This window comes from Vombatus ursinus, unplaced genomic scaffold, assembly GCF_900497805.2.
Source record: "Vombatus ursinus unplaced genomic scaffold, bare-nosed wombat genome assembly UNPS02014935.1, whole genome shotgun sequence".
Lineage (NCBI taxonomy): Eukaryota > Metazoa > Chordata > Mammalia > Diprotodontia > Vombatidae > Vombatus > Vombatus ursinus.
This window is the reverse complement of record NW_020954713.1, coordinates 818,987-836,911: the sequence shown is the minus strand read 5'-3', so window position 1 is coordinate 836,911 and position 17,925 is coordinate 818,987. Positions and strand designations below refer to the sequence as shown.

The following is a 17,925-nucleotide window of genomic DNA, read 5'->3' as shown; positions in this document are numbered from 1 at the left end:
GCCCTGGCCAAATGGGAAATAGAAGCTGGGCACAGCATTGGCAACCTAAATAGTCATGGGTGTGTGAGCAGTGATGAACTCATTCCAGGAGAGGAGCTATATTCCATTAGTACTTGGTAGCTGTGTGGGCAGTCAGGGTACAAACCCCTCCTGTCTGTTCCCCTGTAATATACAGGCCCCATCTATGCCCCTGATATTCATTCCCTTAAGTCCTAGGATCTACAGATGTGAAGAGAGTGATAAACTGTTCTCCCTTCTCTGGACAGAGATAATTTTCAGAGGTCTGGCTTGCAATGAATGGGAAGAAGCCAGACTACACCACCCTTTTCTAACCTAGAAGCCTTCATGGGCTAGCTGTCAGGTGCCCCAGCTCTAGCCCCCAGAGGCTTCTAAGAAACCTCCACCTGCAGCTGATTTTTCCCCTGCCCCTTCCTATAGAGATATCTCATGAGCTCCATGGGGAGCTGGCAAAGGAAGGGTCAGATGACTAAGCAGGAAAACATGGGGGAAGGGAGCCTCATAAAGCCCCAATTAGAACCCACTCACCAGCCACCAACCATCCACTGACTAATAGAAGGTCAGAGCTGGGATAGCCCTTAGAACACAGACTATAAAAGCTAGGAGGGACCTTAGAACAGAGAATGTCAGAACTGAGAGAGTCCTTAGAACCCAGAATGTCAGAGCTGAAAACCTTTATCAGATTAGTCCAAATTTCTTGTTTTATGGATGGGAAAATTGAGTCCTGGAGAGGGGAAGGATGCCCTGGGAGGAATTTGTCTTCATTAGCTGGTGCCTTGTTCTGATCACTGTCACTCCTCTCATGGTTCAACAAGCTAATGATGTATGAATTTCTACATCTAGAAGTGATAGCAAATGACAGATCAAGCTTGTTATTATTATTACTTCTTATTGTTATTTTTTATTCTTATTCAATAAGAAATCACTACCGTGAAACTGACTGAAACTGCACAAGTAGCTCCCATTATGGGAGACAACTAGGCAGAAGAACCTTTTGCATTAAGTATCATTTCTTGTAATCCATTTTGCTTATATATTAAAAGCTAATTTTCCTTCCAACCATGGGACTTGGAGCTTCATAAATTCACATGCCAAAAGGGTAATACAATTTTCTTTTCTTTTCTCCTACTTGTTTCAAAAGTTTTCCCTGTCTGACACACTCCCTCCACCCTCCAGCCTCCAACTGAATGGGTCCGTCATCTGGAAGTATCTCAGAGAGCCAACCAAGAGTAGCATTTGCACTCCCTGCTCTCAATATCTGTTTAAGATCTGAGTGGCTACAACTTATTTCTGCAAAGACTCATATCCTTCAGTAAATCTTACTGGTATATGAACAAGAATCCCTGTCTAATTTCCTCTATAAGTGTCAATCCGTCATCTTCTTGAAGGGGAACCCATGATCTCACAAGGCAGCCCATTCCACTTTGGCTCAAACTATTGAAATAGATTTTCTAAAATCAAGTTAGGAATAGAGAGACAAGAATGGAAAAAGCATGGGAGGAACTTCTGGTTTGATTTTGGAGTAAAGATCTCATAGAAACAAAAGATATAAGGGAGTGCCAGATTGCGGACTACTGACAACAAAGGCTGAGGGAGCCCATAGGAGAGCAGAGCAGTCATGGGCGTCATACAGGTAGGTTACCCTATACCCTGATTAACTTTATTACTCTCCAATTTCCTTTCCAACTGTACTTTTGACTTTCTGAATTTTGCCTCCATGCCTCAGTCTTACCCTGGAATTTCTCCCAGTTTTTGGGACCTCCTCACCCTGCATATCCCTGCCCCTTGTGGCCTTTTCAACCTGGACCATCCCTCTGCCATTTTGGACTTTTTTCCCAGTAGTGAGTTCCTCGTGGAGCCTCTGTTTTGAGGAGGGGCCCAGGATGACCTTCTTTCATCCTCTTCTTGGCTATTCCGATTTTCTGGACTTAGGACATCATGTTCCCTTATCTTTTCAGGTCCCTTTGGTATGCTGTAAACCCATTAGTATGTAAACTCCTTTGGGACTGAAAGGAAGAGAAGGGAACAACCTTTTTTTTTCAGCCAAAAACAAGGTTTATTAAAATATTGATCGGGCGTGGATGAGATTTAAAGAATCCACCATATTAGTCAGACTCTTAAGGAATCTCAGCATTTGTATCGCTAATGCAAGCGGGCCAGATGTTAAGAATCTGAGCCTGGGGAAGAAGCATTTTTAAGCTTATTATGTGCCAGGCACTGTGTTAAGCACATGACAAATATTTTCTCATTTGATCCTCACAACAATCTTGGCAGACTGGTGCTGTTATTATCCCCACTTTACAATTGAGGAAACTGAGGTAAAAAAGATGAAATGATTTGCCTAGGTTTACATAGCTAGTTAATATCCAAGGCATAATTTGAACTCTGGGTCTTGCTGACTCAAGGCCTAGGGCTCTATCCATTGCACCACTTAGCTGCATGGACTATTTTTTTATTCTTTTTATATATTTATTCTTTTGTATTCCCAGGAATTAGCACAGGGTAAGGGTAAGTGCATAATATTTCATAAATGCTTCTTGCCTTGCCTTGACTATTTTACAGGTGAAGAAAATAAGGCTTAAAAAAAGGCAGTGACTTGCATAAGATCACACAGCTCACTAATGCTCCAGCAGGAATTAGGCCCAGTCTTCTGACTCCAAGGCCAGGATCAACTGGAAACCATGTTGTTCTGCCGTCAAGGCTTCCTAACTTTGCTTCCAATCCTTCAAGACTACTTCTCACACACCTCCAGACTCAGTCCTCCCCAAAGTGCGCAGAGAACCTCATCTGAAGTGAAAATTCTAGCCCTTGGCTACTTAGTCCTTAGCCCTTCTTAACCTTGGCCACGTCACTTCCACTCTTTGAGACCCAATTTCCTCCTTAGTCAAAGGAGTGGATGATAACTAAGGTCCCTATCAGCTTTCAATTCTGTGACCTATGATTCATGTTCTAATGGGGGAGCTGATCGTCAAGCAACTGTGTACATACGATACAGTGTCAATGGGAAGTAGTCTCAGGGGGAAAGAATTACCCTGATTGTCTCTGAGTGGAAGCAAAAGTTGGAATTTGAGCTGAGCCTGGAAGGAAGACAGTGGGCTGAGATGAGGAGGCAGAGCATTCCAGGCTCATTTCCAGTCCACCATTGTTTTCAAGTCAGATTCTTATCTGGGATGGGGGTTGAGGGTAGGGTGTGGGGATGAGGCTCCACCCCTTGATGGGTGGGGTCCCAATGGGTCCCAGCTATTCAACACTCATTTCCATTAATCTCACTGGAACAGCAGCTCTCTCTTTCTGGAGACCTGAGCATCTAGGGGTGGCCCCAAGCTGAAGAGCCAAGAAGCCTCCTTGAGGACTTTCTCCAGTATTTCTTTCTGGCTATCTTCCAGGAGAGGGAGGTGTTATCTTTCACCTTGGAACCAAGTGGAATCAACAAACGTCTTGGAATTTTCGAGTGGAGGGTGAGCTCACCCAGCCTGAATTAGACCAGTGAGTGGGGAAGTGAGCTCTCAGCTGTTCTCACTGAGTTCAAAATGACTCCACCTGCGCCCTAGGTGCACAAACAGTTGGCATGAGGCCATGGCAGCAGGGAGTAGAATCAAGGGTGGGGGTGGTATAGACCAGCCTTTCTCTGCTCTCAGTTCCTACTGTACTGTGGAATATACACAGTGACAATTTACCTTGACAAAGACCTGAAGGTCAGTTGTGGAGGTGGTCATCAAGAAAGGTTGCAGCTTCTCAGTGACTGCAAAGTGGTGACATTTTTTGGGTTGTCTCACTGTTTCTTACAGAAGAAATTGAGTAGAAGCAAACTTGAAATTTCTGTTCTGCTCAAAGTATTCCCTAATACATCAATCATGTTGGAACAAATTCACATTTTCAAAAGACACATAGCAGGAATAGATGTGTGAAACATAAAGAAGACAGCATGACACAGGGATTAAATGTGTTACCTGAGGGTAACAGAACTTTTGGGGAACTGGGTATAACCCAAAAGTGACAGAGATGTGTGAAGCAAGTATGTATATATGTATATATGTGTGTGTGTGTGTGTTTTACATAGGTATGTTTTTGTGATATAGATACATGGCACTTGGGATGTATGAGTCTGTGTGTATAAAACGGGCTTCATAGGGATGTGAGTGACACAGAGGAGGCTTGTGTCATGGAGAGCTGGGGTCATTTGGGAACTACAAGGGGAGGATAAAGAGAAAAGGACAAAGTAGGAAGGGTGTGTGTGTGTGTGTGTGTGTGGAGAACCATGAAGCCTCCCTTGAGGTTTAGAAGAAGTATGTGATAGATAAATTAATAAATAAGCATTTTTTAAAGCCCAACTATGTGTCAGACACTGTGAAAAGTACTCAAGATGCAAAGGCAAAAGTGAAATACCGCCTTTTGTGGTTGTTGTTGCTGTTGAGTTGATTAGTGGTGTCTGACTCTTCAAGACCCTTGCTTGACTATAGCAAACTAGGCCCTTCTATCCTCTACTATCTCTGAAAGTCTAAGTTCATGGTCATTGTTTCCATGACACTATCCACCTATCTCATCCTCTGCTGCCCGCTTCTCCTTTTGCCTTCAACCTTTTCCAACATCTGGGACTTTTCCAATGAGTCTTGTCTTCCCATTATGTGGCCAAAGTATTTGTTTCAGTTTTACTATTTGACCTTCCAGTGAATGGCCTGAATTAATTTCTTTAAGTATTGACTGATGTGATCTCCTTGCTGTCCAAGGGACTCTCAAAAGTCTTCTCCAGCAACACCAATGGAGAGCATTGTACCAGTGTAGACATTACATGTATGACTATATGCCAGATAGATACAAGACAATGGTGTGGGGGGCAGGAGAGGTACTGGCACCGTGGGGGGTGCAGGAGTAGGAGGAAATATCTCAGGCAGGAATTAGTGCTTGATAGGATTCTTAAGGGAATTTGGTGAGTTGTTTCGTACAGCTCTTCATAATTCCACTTCGGAGGTTTTTCTTTCTTTCTTTTGGGCAGAGATATTGGAGTGGTTTGCATTTCCTTCTCCAGTTCATTTTACAGATGAGGAAACTGAGGCAAACAGAGTGAAGTGACTTGTCCAGGGTCACATAGCTAGTAAGAATCTGAGGCCAGATTTGAACTCCAGAAGATGACTCTTCCTGATTCCAAACCCAGTGCTCTATCCACCGGGCCACCTAGCTGCCTTAAAGGTAACAGAGGATAAATGCTTTTTTGAATAAAGAGAAGCTGAGGAGGAAGTGTGTTCCAGGCATGGGGGACAGAGTGTCATCAGGAGGACAGACTTATAGGAGCCCCAGAGCCCCCCTAGTTGAGCAGCAGGCTTGGTGGGACCCTGTGCACGGGGTGTGGGTTCAGTGAGCACTAGCTGTGTAGATGTGAGTTGGGGCAACCCTTTAAGGATAGGGGATGTTTATCGGGGAGGATAGAGGATAGAGGGAATGGGGAGGAAGCGCTTACCTGTTGCTGCGGTGCAATAAGTTGGAAGACAGTTGGGACCGACTACCCCCACCACTTGAGCAGTTCAGGGGGCATGGGCTCTATCTGTGTCCTTTCTGCCCAGGCAGGATGCTTCTTCACAGTAATGTGGAGATTAGCCTCAGAGAAACTTCTCCCCTCTCACCCTTTCTTCCAGGAGCAGAAGAGAAGACTCTGGCAGAAGGCAGTGCCCCAGTGCTTCAGGGAAAGGGAAGGGCAAGGGCTGAGGATCTGAGATGAAGGTGGGGGCTCGAGCATACAACGCAGTCCTGGAATCTGGGTGGGCTACAAGGCTCAGGAGAAGAAGGGGACCCAGATGAAAGTCAGTGGAAAGGAAGATCTTAAGGAAGAGAGGGTCTCTTGGAGGACTAGCGTCCCTGGGACAGGGACAGGGTCCCTGGAGAGTGGAGAGTGGAGAGTGGAGGGTAGAGAAAAGCTCAGAGTGAGGTGGAGCCCGAGCCTGGGAACTGAAGTGGGTGGGACGGAGGGAGTTTGGGAGTGAGAACACAGAGGATCTTGGGCGGGCTCTGGAAGGTGGTTTTGGAGGGAGGAGGGTGGTTCGCTGGCCAGGGGCCAGAGGCTGGGGGTAGAAAGAGGTGTCAGCAGCAGGTGATGCCTAGGACGGGGAGGAAAGTGATGATGCAGGTGGGGGAGCGGAAAAAGGAGCTAGTGGAGCCCGATGGGTTCCAAACGGGTACCAGACGTCCCAAAACCTGTACCTGTCTCCTCTTTACCTCTCTGGCCTGGCTCCAGGCGCTCCTCCAGCCCTATACTGAAAGGGAGGATAGACTGAACTTTCCAGTCATGGCCCCTGGGCTTCCAGGGACTTAGCCAATCTCCAACCCAGCACATATTCCTCCATGCAAGCTCACCTCCACCCATCCCCCCCAGGATCACCACCCTGCCTCACATTGGGGCAGTCAGCCCCACTCAAGAAATAGGAGTACATTCTCCCTCCAGACACTTCTGGTGCTCCCAGGCTCATGACACCGCTCCCTCTAGACACTGAACACAAGGACACATAGCCCCTTCCTACCTTTCCAGTATTCTAACACTATTCTTACTATACCGAGACACCTTCCCTGTCCATATACTCTTATGATCCAGCTACACTGGCTCCTTGCTGCTCTCAGCACGTGGCCATGTTTCGACTCCATGCCTTTTCTCTGGCTGTCCCTTACGCCTGCAGCGCCTTCCTCATCTTATTTCAAGTCTTGACTTCCTTCAGGACTCAGCTCCAATTTCTCACCTGGAGGAGGCCTTTCCCTGTCCCACCCTTCTTCTTCTCTTCCCCTTTACCTCCACCCCATCCCTCTGAGTTACATCCCACTTCCACTTGTATATCCATTCTTAGAATGGGAGTTCCTTGAGCTCAGGGCTCCTGTTACCTTTCTTTATATACCCAAAGCTTAGAATAGTGCCTGGTATATAGTAAGTGCTTAACAAATGTTGACTCATTCCCACTGGTTCACAGTTCCCTCAAGACACAGATTCATGGCTTCCAAGGAACACTCCCACCCACTAACAGCTCCCCACAGGTTTAGGGGTTCCCCACCACAAGATATTAGTGCCCTCTCAGACTCAGTTGCCCCAACACCAAGTACCACCCTAGAGTATTCAGACACAGGCTCCCCTCCTCCCTCAATTTTCTCCCCTTCTTTCCAGTCCCAGCTAAATTCCTACCTTCTTCAGGAGGCTTTTCCCAGTCTCTCCCTAATGCTAGTGCCTTCCCTCTGTTGAATGTCTCCAATTTATCCTGTATATAACTTATTTGAACATAATTGTTTGCATTTTGTCTTCCCTATTAAATTGCGAGTTCCTCAGAGCAGGAACTATCTTTTTTTAACCTTTCTTTTTTTTATCCCCAATGATTAGCAGAGTGACTAGCACATAGTAGGCACTTAATAAATGTATGTTGACTGACTTCTCCTTGCCCCCGAAAAGCAGGATGATTAGGGGAGTGTGTGCTCAAATTGTTCTTCTCAGGCACCAAGCTGGAGACAAGAGCTTTCCCGACTCAGACCTGGTCCCTCCTATCCTTTCCTTTTGGTAAGCATGATCACATGTATTTGGTAACTTACAGGCTCTGCCCATTGTGGACTCTATGAACTGAACCTGTGAGAGGAGGAAGACTGTCCTTCCCTTCCTCTCTTCCTTTTACCTGAGAATTTGTCCTGTTCAGGGATGGGGCTACAGGTGGAGGTGGGGTGTTGTTTCCATTTTATCTTGTTTGTCCTCAGTTTCAGGTCTGGGAGGTGATCCTTATGGGTCAGGGAGTTCAAACCATGGGCTTGGACCTTGGAGCCAAGATCGGAGGCAGGGAGGTAAATCAAGCTAACATGGAATGGAGGCTCTGTGAAATCAGGGTGCCTGGGATGCAAGCCCCCCAAGGGGGTGGGCTTGGACTTGGAACTGAGACTGTGCCCTATGAGAACCGAGCAAAGCTGTGAATCTGATCCTGTTCTTTTCCCATACACTGAAGTGGCGCGGGGTGTGGGGTGGGAAAAGGATTGGGGGGAACAGGATGAGGGGAGAAGGATTACGCTTTTCACATTTGGGGGGAATAAGATTGTGTGTTTGTAATTGTATCTTTTTTTTTAACAGACAAGTCCAAATAACAGAGAAGTTATTTAAAACTACATTTTAAGTTTAAAGTTACTAAGCAAATCACAATGAAAAATAAAGAAGAGAACAGTGCAGCAAGCCTTGAATCTAGGGAGGCTCCAGTCTCTGACTTGTGACCTGCCAGAACAGAAGTCTTCTAAAAAGCAGTGGGTCAAAAACTAATTTACATTTTTATATAAATGGAAACAAGTTTGTTTATTTAGTGCCCGTGGAAGATATGCATTGCTGGAGGGGCAGGGGAAGGCAGGTAGCTGGAGATCTCTCACAGGCTTCTGGCTGCAACAGTCTCAGGTTCTTTCAGGGTCTGAGGGTTCCCAGTCAATTCTTCAGTGTGAGGCATGGCTAATATTTCCTCAGATAAACAGTTACTCTGCTCCTTTGCTGCCATTTTTCTCTGTATTTTCCAGTTCTTTGTTACCACAAAGAGAGATGCTATAAAGATCTCATTCACATTTAAAGTTGTAAATTTCCCTCTATCTTATTTTTCCTCACTATTTTCTTTCTCAGCCTCTCTTTTTATTTCCAAATGGTTAGCTTTCTTTTCATAATATTTTTGCTTTGCTTTTATTTTTCCCCCTAATTTTTTCTTGATCTTTCTTATTTGATTTTTGAATTCCTTTTTAAGTTCTCCCAAGAACTCTTTTTGGATTTGTGACCATTTGGGGTCACTCCTTGAGGTAGGAATGACTTTTTTTTTTAACCTTACTATCTTCCTCTGAATAGGAATCCAGATCTTTACACCAAAGTAGCTGTCTATGGTCAGGTTTTTTTCTTTGCTTACTCATTTTTATTTTGTTTTATTTTATTTTTAGCAGATTATTATTATTATTATGTTTAGTGAGGCAATCGGGGTTAAGTGACTTGCCCAGATTCACACAGCTAATAAGTGTCAAGTGTTTGAGATTGGATTTGAACTCAGGTCCTCCTGACTCCAAGGCTGGAGCTGTATCCACTGCACCACCTAGCTGCCCTGCAGTTTATTATTGAAATCAGATTTTAATCCCAAGTAGTAGGTAATGTTGCCCTAGGCCTCAGGTCCTCCTCACTGTTATTTTTTGAATTCTGTCTGGGAGGTCAAACTCAGGACTGCTCTCCTCTCCTAGGTCACAATTAAGGCCCGCAACTAAAATGTCCCCAAAATGTTCTTACTCCCTGTGGGTACTGCGTTCACTGGGTATATGCTTGCTCCTCCCTGCCCACAGCCATAGGCCTGGATCACTACTGCTAGGTAGCGATCCTTTAATCTTCCCTCACTCAGCTGTCTGCTGTTACTTAGATGAAAGTTTGTGAGGTAAAAGTTTAATTTCTTGAGGCCATGACTGAGGTGAAAGTTGAGGTAAAGTTTCTTGAGGCCTACTCAACTTCCTCAGATGGCTGCCCTCAGGGCCTACTATTTGTTAATTCAGTGGAGTTGGCCCCAAAGTGTCTATATTTCACTCTGGTCAAACCTCAGCCCCTGGAAGGCCTGTCTTTTCTGAGGTCTTCTCAAGTTATTTTAGGAGGACAACTGTTTTATCCCTTTATTTTTGCTGCTGTATGTTCATTTCATGGCAATTTTCTGTTTGTGGAGGATATTTGGAGAGCCTGGAAATTTCTGACCTGCTCTGCCATCTTTCCAGAATGCCCCCACCCCTAAAATTCTATTCATATTCTTAACTTCTTTCTTGTTTATTTTTAAATTAAAAAAATTATGGAATAAAACACTCATGTCCATAACATAGTATAATAAAACATGACTGCACATGAAACTGCACATCTATTACATACAACTTGTTATTCCTTTTAAATATATAAAAATTATCACATAATTTCTTTTTTCCTCCTTTATTTCCTTTCCTTTTTTCCTTCCTTCTTCCTTCTCCCTAGAGATGGCTACCATTAGACCCAAATATGTATATATATGTAAAGTCATTCTATACATACTTTTATTTATCAGTTTTTTCTCTGGATGCCCATAGCCTCTTCCTTCCCATGTCCTTTTTAGTTAACTTGGGTATTTATAATAGTTAAAATGATTATTTGCTCAAAATTATTATTAAAACAATATTGCTGTTACTGAATACAGTGTTTTCTTGGTTCTGCTCCTTCTACTCTTCATTATTTCACACAACTCTATCCATTTTATTTCTAATCAGATTGGCAAAGATGATTGAAAAAAAGAAAAATGACAAATGCTTGAGGGGCTGTGGAAAAAAAAAATGTTTCTGGAACTGTGAACTGGTCCAGCTATTCTGGAAAGTGATTTGGAACTCTCAGTATATGTATGTATATATGTATCTATACATACACGCACATACATATTATATGTAATGTTGAATGTATAATAAATATTTGGAAGTATATATAATATGTATATATAATGTCTACATGCATATATAAACTGTACATATGTCTGTATACACACATATATTTAAAGAAAAGACAGTGTAGCAATGGCAGAGTAGGATGGTGAGCAGGTTGCTTAGACCCTAGCATTTACCCTCATTGTCTAGATGCGTTTCCCAAAACAAACATTCTCTTTTTGGTCTGGGAATCTGTAACAAAATAGTCTATAGTACTCAGTTTGTACAGACCTCAGCAGTCTTGTACTCCACCCCATATGCAAAACTGAAGACTTATGGGGACATTATTCTTGACACAAAGTAGGGTACTTAATAAATGCTTCTTTTTTAATATTTTATTTTTTTCCCAATTATGTATAAAAACAATTTTAACATTTTTTTTTCAAATTTTGAGTTCCAAATTTTCTCCCTCCCTCCCCTCCTCCTCCTCATCGAGAAGACGAGAAATCTGACATAGGTTATACATGCAATCATGCAAAACAATTCCATGTAAGTCATGCTGTGAAAGAAAGCACAGGAGCCAAGATGGCAGAGTAAAAGCAATGACTTGCTTGAGCTCTCCCCAAAACCCCTCCAAATACCTATAAAAATGGCTCTAAACAAATTCTAAAACAGCAGAACCCACAAAAAGACAGAGTGAAACAAATTTCCAACCCAAGATAACCTGGATGGTTGATCAGAAAGGTATATCGCGCCAGGATGGGAGAGGAACACAGTTTGACGTGGGCGCACAGGCTACAGCGAACCTGGAGCAGACCTCAGAGGACTGAATCACAGGCAGCTGTAGTGGTTTCCAGACTTCTCAACCTATGAATGCCAAAGACAACTTAGAAGGTCACTGGGAAAAGTCTGTTTCTATGGTGAGAGAGTAGCGCAGGGTCCCAGCCCCATTCCCCAAGCTTGGTCCCAGGGCGGTGACTGCCTCCTGAGCTTCCAGCCCACAGGCTGAGGGGGAATTGAATGGCTGATCAGAGGGGGATTGCAGGGATCTCTCTGCTGGTGTAGGATTCTCTTTCTTTGCCCATGCTTGGATCTGGGTCATAGTTCAGGGTGGTGGTCCTGGGGCAAGGAGGAGCACTGGCATGGTGGAGCTTGTAGTGGCTGTGGAGAAGAAATCCTCCTTGCAGTTCCAAGACAGAAAAGAGTGCTTGTGGTCATTCATAGAGCAGAGTACAGGCCAGGAAAGGAGTAAACACCTCGCCCTTGATCATAGCACCTTGGAACAACTGAAAATTTACAGGTCCCTTGAAGTATCTCTGAAAACAGCAGCACAAAATCCCTGAAGCTTGGGACAGTACATTCTCCACACTGGAAACAGACCCCTATCTTTACAAAGAGTTTGTAACTAATTGACCAGGATCATGAGCAAGCAGCACAAAAAGAGTCAGACTATATTATCTTACTTTGGTGACAAAGAAGATCAAAACACACAACCAGAAGAAGACAATGAAGCCAAAGCTCCTACATCCAAAGCTTCCAAGAAAAATATGAATTGGTCCCAGGCCATGGAAGAGCTCAAAAAAGATTTTGAGAAGCAAGTAAGAGAAGTAGAGGAAAAACTGAGAGTGATGCTAAAGGAGACCCAAAAAACTACTGAAGAAAATAACACCTTAAAAATAGCCTAACCCAAAGAGGTCCAAAAAGCCAATGAGGAGAAGAATGCCCTAAAAAGCAAAATTTGTCAAATGGAAAAGGGAAGTCCAAAAGCTAACTGAAGAAAATACTTCCTTAAAAATTAGAATGGAGCAATTGGAAGCTAGTGACAATTTGAGAAATCAAGGCACTGTAAAACTAATCCAAATGTATGAAAAAATAGAAGAAAATGTGAAATATCTCATGGGAAAAACAACTGACCTGGAAAATAGATCCAGGAGAGAGAACTTAAAAATTATTGGACTATCTGAAAGCCATGATCAAAAAAAGAGCCTAGACATCATCTTTCAAGAAATTATCAAGGAAAACTGCCCTGATATTTTAGAACCAAAGGACAAAATAGAAATTGAAAGAATCCACTGATCACCTCCTGAAGGAGATCCCCAAAGGAAAACTTCTAGGAATGTTGTAGCCAAATTCTGAGGTTCCCAGGTCAAGGAGAGGATATTGTAGGCAACCAGAAAGAAACAATTCAAGTACTGTGGAAACACAATCAGGATAACACAAAATTTAGCAACTTCTACATTAAGGGTCCAGAGGGCATGGAGTATGATATTCTGGAGGGCAAAGGAGATAGGATTACAGCTAAGAATCACCTACCCAGCAAAACCGAGTATAATCCTTCAGAGGGGAAAATGGATATTCAGTGAAATAGGGGACTTTCAAGAATTCCTGAGGAAAAGACCAGAGCTGAATATAAAATTTGACTTTCAAATACAAGACTCAAGTGAAACATGGAAGAGGTGAACAGGAAATAAAAATCATAAGAGACTAATTAAGGTTGAACTGTTTACATTCCTGCAGGGAAAGATGATATTTGTAACTCATGAGTCCTTTGTCAGTATTACGGTAGTGGGAGGGAAAAAATTATATGTATGTATAGATGGATAGAGGGCACAGGGTGAGTTGAAGATGAAAGGGTGATATCTGGAAAATAAAATTAAGGGGTGAGAGAGGATTATACTGGGAGAAGGAGAAAGGTAGAAGTAGAATGGGGTAAATTATCTCATGAAACAGACAAGAAAAGGCTTTTACAGTGGAGGGGAAATAGGGGAAGGTGAGAGGGAATGAGTGAATCTTATTCTCGTAGGATTTGGCTTAAGGAGGGAGTAACATACACAATTGGGGTATGGAAATCTATCTTGCCCTACAGGAAAATAGGGGGGAAGGGGATGAGAGCAGGGGGGATAATAGAGGGTAGGGCAGATTAGGGGAGGAAGTAATCAGAAGCAAATACTTCTGAGGAAAGACAGGGTCAAAAGAGAGAATAGAATAAATGGGGGGTAGGATAGAATGAAGGGAAAAATACTTAGTTTTTCACAACATGACTACTATGGAAATCTTTTGCATGATGACACATCTATAACCTGTTTCGAGATGCTTGCCTTTTCAATGAAGGTGGGTGGGGAGGGAGGAAGGGAGAAAATTTGTAACCCAAAGTTTTAAAAACACATGTTAAAAATAAAAAAAAATTAAAAAAAGAAAAAAAACACAGACAAAAAACCCCCTCAAGAAAAACAAAGAAAGTGAAGAAAAAATATTTTTGATTTGTATTTAGGTTCCACCAGTTCTTTCTCTGGAGATGGATAGCACCTTTCATCATAAGTCCATCAGAATTGTCTTAGATTATTGTATTGCTGAAAATAGCTAAGTTATTCATGGTAGATCATCATACAATATTGCTGTTACTGTGTACAATGTTCTCCTGGTTCTGCTCATTTCACTTTGCATCAATTCATGTAAGTCTTTCCAAATTTTTCTGAGAGCACCCTGCTCATCATTTCTTATAGCAAAATGATATTCCATCACAATCGTATACAATTTGTTCAGACTTTCCCCAATTGATGTGCATCCCCTCGATTTTCAATTCTTTGCCACCACTGAGTTACTACAAATATTTTTTTTTACATATATGTCCTTTTCCTTTTTTAAAAATCTCTTTGGGATACAGGCCTAATAGTGATATTTCTTCATCAAAAGGTATGCATGGTTTTATAGCCCTTTGAGTGCAGTTCCAAATTGCTCTCCAGAATGGTTGAATCAGAACACAACTTCACCAACAGTGCATTAGTGTTTTACTTTTCCCATATCCCCTCCCACATTTATCATTTTCCTTTTCTGCCATCTTAGACAATCTGATAGGTGTGGGTTGGTACCTCAGAGTTTATTTAATTTGCATTTCTCTAATCAATAGTAATTTAGAGTATTTTTTCATATGACTATAGGTAGCTTTGGTTACTTTGTCTGAAAACTGCCCGTTCATATCCTTTGATCATTTATCAATATCAATATCAATGGCTCTTATTTCTATAAATTTGACTCCATTTTCTATATAATTGAGAAATGAGGTCTTTATTAGAGAAACTTGCTATAAAATTTTTTCACAGTAATGATTACCAACTATGAAATACATAGTTGTATTATACATAGTTGTATATGTGTAGAAATACAAATGAAATACATCCATCCTATTTTTCCCCATTTATCCTACTCTCTCTCTCCTTTCACTTTGTTCATTCTCAAAAGTGCTTTGCTTCTGACTTACACCTACCCCAATCTGCCCTCCCTTCTATCAGCACCCCCTTCTCTTATTTCTTTTCCCTTCTACTTTCCTGTATTGTAAGATAGATTTTTATACTCAACTGAGTTATATGTTATTCACTCTTTGACCCAGTTCTGTTGAGAGCAAGGTTCATGTGCTCTTCCCCTCCACCCTTCCTCCCTGCTATCTTCCTGTCCACTGTAAAATCTCTTTCAGGTCTCTTTTATTTCAGAATATTTTCTCCATTCTACTTCTCCCTTTCCCCTTCTCTCAGTACATTCTTCTTTCTCTCCTTTTAATTATTTTTAAGATAATCATCCCATCATATTCAACTCAATCCTGTGCTTTCTGTCTATGTATACTCCTTCTAACTGCCCTAATAATGAGAAAATTTTTAGGAGTTACAAGCATGGTTTTCCCATGTAGGAATGTAAACAGTTTGACCTTATTGAATCACTTATGATTTCTGTTTTCTGTTTACCTTTTTATTCTTCTTTTGAGTCTTGTATATGAAAGTCAAATTTTCTATTCAGCTCTGTTCTTTTCATCAGGAATGCTTGAAAGTCCTCTTTTTCATTGAATATCCATTTTTTCCACCACGCTTAGACTTTCATTCAGACTCCATTCATTCTTTTTCTGTAGGTAGATAGCATTTTTTCATCATAAATCCTTCAGAATTGTCTTGCATCATTATATTACTGAGAATAGCTAAGTCATTCACAGTAAATTATCATACAATATTGCTGTTATTGTGTAAAAGTAGATTATCATACAATATTGCTGTTACTGTATACATTATTCTCCTGCTTTTGCTAGACTTTACTTTTCATTAGTTCATATAATTATTTCCAGGTTTTTCTGAAAGCATTCTGCTCATCATTTCTTGTAGCAAAATCATATTCCTTCATAATCACATACCACAAATTGTTCGGCCATTCCCCTTTGATGGGCATCCCCTCAGCTTCCACAATAAAAAAGAGCTGCTATAAATATTTTTGTACATATAGTCATATTCCCCCCTTTTAGGGTCCTATTGCCCCCTTTTAAAATCTCTTTGGCATACAGACCTAGTAGTGGTATTGCTGGGTCAAAGGGTATGCAGGGTTTTGTAGTCCTTTGGGCATAGTTCCAAAATGTTTTCCAGAAGGATTGAATTAGTTCACAACTCCACAGAGGTGCATTAGTGTCCTAATTTTTCTATAACCTCTCCAATATCTGTCATTTTCCTTTTCCATTCTTAACCAATGTAATAGATGTGAGGTGGTACCTCAGTTGTTTTAATTTTCATTTCACTAATCAGTAGTGTTTTATAGCATTTTTTCATATTAATATAGATAGTTCTGATTTCTTCTATAAACTGCTTGTTTGTATTCTTTGACCATTTATTAATTGAGGAATGACTTTTTTTTTTATACAATTGACTCAGTTCTCTATATATGTGAGAAAGGAGGTCTTTATCAGAGAAATGTGTTGTAAAACTTTTTTCATATTGCTTCATGTCTATAGTGCCTTTTAGTAAAATGCAGTTTTCCTGATTCTCTCTTTTAATTATGTCTATATTTGCTTTCGCTTTGTTTGAGATCATAATTGTATCCTTGCCTTAATTCAGCTGAAGCATATTAGATTCTGTTCTAGCACTTTATTTTAAATTTCTGTGTGTCTTTCTGTTTCAAGTGTGTCTCTTGTAAACAACACTTTGTTGGATTCTGGTTTCTAATGCATTATGCTATCTGCTTCCTTTTTCTTTATCTTTTCTTTTCTTTTCTTTTTTTTTGGCATGAGCTAATCCCATTCACATTCACAGGTATGATTAATGTGTATTTCTTTCCATTCCATTTTCTTCTTTCTTCTTTGTTTTTATCCTGTCCCTCCTCAAAAGTCTATTTTGCTTCTAACCACTGCTTCCCTTAACCTGACCTCCATTTTATCATCTCTCCTTTCTCTTTTACTCTCCTCTTCCTATTTCCCTATTGGGTAAGATAGATTTCTATACACAACTGACTGTTTATATATATTCTTCCCTCTTTGAATCAATTCCTATGAGAGTGAGGTTCAAGCATTGCCCATCCCACCCCATTCCCCTCTGTTGTAAAAGCTCTTCATTGAATACCTCTTTTATGTGGGATGATTTTCCCTATTCTACCTCACCCTTCCCTCTTCTACCAGTGCATCTTTCTTTCTCACTCTTTTTTTTTGGGAGATCATTTTAACATAATTGACTCAAGTCCTCTAACTATGTAAATGCCTTTTAACTGCCCTAGTAATGATAAATTTCTTAGGAATTACATGTATCATCTTCCCATATAGGAATATGAGTGGTTTGACTTTATAAAGTCTCTTATGATTACTTTTTCATGTTTACCTTGTTATGCTTCTCTTGAGTCTTGTGGTTGAATGACAGATTTTCTATTTAGCTCTGGTCTTTTCACAAGGAATGCTTGAAAGTCCTCATTTTCATTGAATGTCTATCTGGGAGGTGATTCTTGGTTGTAATTTTAGCTTCTTTGACCTCCAGAATATCATATTTCAAACCCTGTGATCCTTTAATGCAAAAACTGCTAGATCTTGGGTTATACTGACTGTGCTCTATGATATTTGAATTTTTTTTCTGGATGTTTGCAGTATTTTCTCCTTGGCCTAGGAGCTCTGGAATTTGGTTACAATATTCCTAGAAGTTTTCATTTTAGGATCTCTTTCAGGAGATGATTGGTGGATTCATTCAATTTCCATTTTACTTTCTGGTTCTAGGATTTCAGGGCAGTTTTCCTTGATAATTTCTTGAAGGATAATGTCTAGGCCTTTTTTTTTTTTTTGGCAATTGGGGTTAAGTGACTTGCCCAGGGTCACACAGCTAGTAAGTGGTCAAGTGTTTAGTCTGAGGTCAGATTTGAACTCAGGTCCTCCTGACTTCAGGACCGGTGCTCTATCCACTGCACCATCTAACTGCCCCTCTACACCCTTTTTTAAATCATGACTTTCAGATAGTCAAATAATTTTTAAATTAACCTGGATCTATTTCCCAGGTTAGTTGTTTTTTTTTTTTTCCAATGAGACATTTCACATTTTCTTCTATTTTTTAATTTTTGATTTTTTTCCTTGATTTCTGATGGGGTTTTAGTTTCTACTAATTCAATTCTAATTTTTATGAAATTAATTTATTTAGTGAGGTTTTGTACCTTTTTCTTCATTTGGCCAACTCTACTTTTTAAGGGGTTCTTTCCACCTGTGAATATTTGTGCCTCTTTTACCATTAGGCCAATTCTGTTTTTTTC

At 41.0% G+C, this 17,925-nt stretch overlaps 1 protein-coding gene and 1 long non-coding RNA gene across 3 annotated transcripts in view; one reads left to right on the top strand and one right to left on the bottom strand.

The window, feature by feature from the left end:
* Positions 1-5,966, bottom strand: part of LOC114029611 (ceramide synthase 4-like) — a 27,323-nt gene extending 21,357 nt beyond the window's left edge. For both annotated transcript variants that reach the window (XM_027844149.1, XM_027844150.1), the window contains exon 1: positions 5,474-5,966. The gene's annotated coding sequence lies outside the window, so the exon portion shown is untranslated. The remainder of the gene's footprint in view (positions 1-5,473) is intronic.
* Positions 5,967-7,475: 1,509 nt separating this feature from the next.
* LOC114029581 lies at positions 7,476-8,528 on the top strand. Its single transcript, XR_003567507.1, has 3 exons — positions 7,476-7,540; positions 7,732-7,815; positions 8,096-8,528. It is a non-coding gene; the product is annotated as an uncharacterized LOC114029581 (long non-coding RNA).
* The last annotated feature ends 9,397 nt before the right edge of the window (positions 8,529-17,925 follow it).